Source organism: Conger conger, chromosome 15, assembly GCF_963514075.1.
Source record: "Conger conger chromosome 15, fConCon1.1, whole genome shotgun sequence".
In the NCBI taxonomy this organism is placed as follows: Eukaryota; Metazoa; Chordata; class Actinopteri; order Anguilliformes; family Congridae; genus Conger; species Conger conger.
The window spans coordinates 39,968,015-39,972,485 of record NC_083774.1 but is presented as its reverse complement, the minus strand read 5'-3'; the positions used below and the strand labels follow the sequence as shown (position 1 = coordinate 39,972,485).

At 49.1% G+C, this 4,471-nt stretch overlaps 1 pseudogene; it reads left to right on the top strand.

Annotated features, from left to right (window-relative positions):
- Positions 1 to 257: 257 nt before the first annotated feature.
- On the top strand, positions 258 to 894 carry LOC133111435 (histone H1-like; annotated as a pseudogene).
- Positions 895 to 4,471: the final 3,577 nt, after the last annotated feature.

Sequence of the window (4,471 nt, the reverse complement as noted above, 5' to 3'; positions counted from 1 at the left end):
ACCTTTGGTGGACATTTTCGGTGTTTTTTGGTTGTAAAACAATAACACGATGAGCAGTTATATCATAATCGGAGAAGAAAAAACACAAATGAACCGAATTTTCAGGAGCTGAAGACACTGTCTTCAGCGCCGGGCTGGTTGAGTCTACAAGGTCCTCATGAAGCATTTAAGTCTCCCCCCCCCCCCCCCCTGTCGCACGCGCAGCAGAAACGGAACGTTATCACTGATCGTAAGTGTGAAAGGAGAGAACCTGAGAAATGGCAGAAGAGGCTCCAGCTCCCGCCGCAGCCGTCCCGGCGAAGGCTCCCAAGAAGAAAGCTGCAAGCAAGCCCAGGAAAGCGGGGCCCAGCGTTGAAGATTTGATCGTGAAGGCAGTTGCTGCTTCCAAGGAGAGGAGCGGAGTGTCCCTGGCTGCCGTGAAGAAATATCTGGCCGCCAACGGCTACGACGTGGCGAAAAACAATTCGCGGGTAAAGCTGGCACTTTGTAGCCTGGTGACCAAGCAGACCCTGCTTCAGGTTAAGGGAACCGGTGCCTCTGGCTCCTTTAAGCTTAACAAGAAGCTACCGCTTGAAAAGAAGAAGTCTGCCAAGAAAGCAGCCCCTAAGGTTAAGGCCGTTGCGGCCAAAAAGGCGGTAGCAAAGAAGCCTGTGGTGGAAAAAGTCGCCAAAGAAGCCCGCTACACCTAAGGCAAAGAAGAGTCCAAAGAAAGTCAAGAAGATTACGGTGGCGAAGAAACTGGCCAAGAGTCCAGTCAAGAGTTCTAAGAAAATCAAGAAGCCAGCAGCTGCGGCAAAGAAGGTAAAAAGTCCTAAAAAAATAAAGGCAGCCAAGCCACAAGTTGCCAAACCCAAGGGCACCAAAGCCAAGAAAGCCGCTCCGAGGAAGAAGTGAAAACTTGTACCATTCGGTCATTTCACAAGTATAAAAGGCTCTTTTAAGAGCCATCCAAACTTCCTTGGACGTGCAGTTTTTTTCCATTTTTGTCTAGCTATGTTTTATCCCTGGTTGTAGGTAAAATCCTTGACAAGGAGGCGTTTACCTGGGATATGAATTGATCATATGATTTTATATGAGCGTAGTTACATTTCAGATGGTTCAATTAACCGGCTGTAATATTTCCTCCTTTTAAAGCTATTTATTTCATAAGGCATCATACCCAAGCACCACTCCAGCTAGTTGAATATGTAACCCATGTGTTCAAATACGCTTAATGGTGTCTATATTCAATGGTTTGTAAAAAAAAAAAAAAAAAAAGATTGTTATTGAAGAATGAATATCGATATTCGGGCTCAAAGTTATGAAGTATTTTAGGACAAAACCCCTCAATGTGTTGAGCTGAACTTCAAATAAGCGTTGCCATTTATAGTCCACCAACGTTTACCAGGAGGATGCATTTGAATGAACTGATTATTTTAAGATGGAAAATAATTTTAAATGGCCAACCTCTACTGAGTTTAGTATTCAATTGAATTGTTTTTATTCTGTTAAACGTCAGTCGTAGATACGTAAATAATGTATGGTCTGTTTAAATGAGCCTGTTAAATATAATATAATATGTGGCATCCCTGTTTGAATCACAGGTTCTGGCCCGCATCTACAGAAACGGCAGAAAATACAAACGAGGCACCGGATTTCAGCATTCACAAACAGCTTTCGAGCTCTCAGTTCCGCCAGTTGATCTGAAACTGAACTGTGCGTCTATGGCAGAAAGTTATGCGGATGCGTACGATACCTACATAGCAAACGATCCCTACCTCGCAAAACCATGCTCCAGACGACAAATACCATCAAAACACCACTTCCAATCTCAAGATGAATGCAGTCTCCAGTCCTAACTGACATTCCCATTATATTAGTTTTCGCTCACATTACAGTAATCCGGTCACAATAAGTGCTCCTTTAATGTCCATCCATCCATTATCTTAACCCGCTTATCCTGAACAAGGTCGCAGGGGGACTGGAGCCTATCCCGGCATACATTGGGCGAAAGGCAGGAATACACCCTGGACCATCCGTGCCTCCTACCTCCTTTAATGTAACATTGTATATTCCATGTGTACCATGCCCTTATTCGGTCATGGTAATGCGGAATTTCTTTCCAGGCATTCATTACACATTTTTTAATTAAGCGGAAAGTTAAAAGTGTTTGGTTGTTCCCCGGCCTCCTCAATACATCTTAGCAACGTAGAAAATCAAGGTTTACAGTGGTTATTACCCATAATGTTATTTCTAATAATGCTGCCTTTGGTCAAATAACTTCTGAATTAAGGATACAACAATATAGGCTACGACAAAGGCTAATAAATAAAACATGCCATGGATAAAGATGGAGAAGTAATGCGTGGCCGTGCGTTAATTGTATATATTGATTTGGGTGCGATTGCTTCTTGTAATGTTCTTGTATTTAAACTTCATCAAGCCTACAAAATGTACTACTTTTTAGAAAGTAGTGCGGAAGTTTTGATTCAATTCAATTGTGTGCTGCAAGCTACGCCGAAAAACATGTATTCCGATTTGATTGGACGAAATCACAGCAACGCTGCAGCCAATAGGTGAACAGAGTGTTGCTATAAGAAAGACACTGGGCTATAACCTGCGTTACTTTTGAATGTGATGAGGAGTTTAGTAGGAACCGAATGGGGTGCGGAAAGAAGAACAATGGCAGCTATATATACAGTGCATCCGGAAAGTATTCACAGCGCTTCACTTTTCCCACATTTTGTTATGTTACAGCCATATTCCACATTTCGCTCGGGTTTCTCTTCAGCACGAATTAACCTGTTGCCTACCACTGGCTTGCTAGTGGTAGACAAGGGGTTTTCGGCTGTTCTTGAGAGGCTTCTCAGAGCTTGTGTCCCTTCGCTCTCTCTCCCTTTTTCCTCCCTTTCTTGGCTCCTTCCACCTGGTTTTTTCCTCCTAACCTGACGGACTGCGAGTTCCGTTCCCAGTACGTGGCTTGACCGCGGCTGGTGCGGACTCGCAGTTCACGGACCACCCCCGGAACAGCTGTACCTGGAGCGAGGAGAGAGTACCAGTGGCTTGACCGCGGCCCTCTCTGACCTCCAGGTACCCCAGGGCCTGTTGGGAGGAACCAACCAGGTGGCTGGAGAGAAGGAGCGAGGGAGCTGATCCAGGAACTGCGGAGGGAGCTGCCGTTGCCAGAGCCTGCCACCAGAGGGAGCCGGACCCGGAGGAGCCTCGAGGATCCAGAGAGCCAGCCAAGAAGCCCGGGACTCCACCACCTTTTCCTGGACTGAGGCGGCGACGAGGATCCTCGAGAGCCAGCCAGCGGAGGCAGAGACTCGCCTGGAGGTCACCCTGCCAGAAGACTCCCGCCATCCGGAGGACGAGCTCCACTGCTGCAGAACGCTTTCTTGCCGAAAGCCAGAGGCGAGTACAAGAGCTGCCCGGAGAGAACGCCCGGAAGGGCTCCCCTTGCATGTTCGGTCCCCCTGGGACAGGCCATCAACCTCAGGCGTTTCTTTGTTCTCTGCCTACAGCTGGACTCCGGCCCCCAGCAGGAATGGCGACGGCGGCTCAGCCAGGTGTGCGGCGCCACAATGCCGTCCGGCTAACCCTCCTGAACAGCGGAGAGGGGGGCAGCAGCGACAGGGTAGGCCCCCTGGTGGAGCACGGGGTGAATGGCGCAGCTGTGGAGGGCGCCACCGAGCCAGCGTCCACTAGGGGGGGAACCAATGCTGCTGCCCCAACAGCCAACAGCCAGGAGAGTGACAGGTATGACCCGCCTGGAGTTTAGCCGGGCAGTGCTCCAGCGAGCCATGGGCTTCGTGCCAGGCGACCTGAACTGCCTGGTGAAGGTTCCAGGGAATGCTGATATTTTTGAAGTTAGCCTCAAGAATGCTAATGTCCTGGAGAGGTTCTGGAACCTCTATAGAGAGGGGAAGGACAGGTCTCCCCTCAACAACTTTCAAGTTGAGCCCCTGTCCGACACGGAAAGCAAAGTGGTCACTGTGCAGTTTTTTAATGAAACTGTACAGGACCACGATGTGAGTACGTGGTTGGGCAGGTACGGGCAAGTAAAATCTGAAGCCAGGAGGGTCCTGGATGAGGATGGAGTCTGGACCGGGGCCAGGAAATGGCTGGTCCAGCTCAAGCCTGACCCCTCTGCAGTGGGGGGGGTATGTCACATCCCCAGTACCATCACGCTGGGGAGACACCGGGGCGTGGTGTTTTATTACGGCATGCCCAAGCTGTGCAGGAACTGCGGCGAGTTAGGTCACTTGGCCGCAGCCTGCACAGTGGTCAAGTTATATCATAATCGGAGAAGAAAAAACACAAATGAACCGAATTTTCAGGAGCTGAAGACACTGTCTTCAGCGCCGGGCTGGTTGAGTCTACAAGGTCCTCATGAAGCATTTAAGTCTCCCCCCCCCCCCCCCCTGTCGCACGCGCAGCAGAAACGGAACGTTATCACTGATCGTAAGTGTGAAAGGAGAGAACCTGAGAA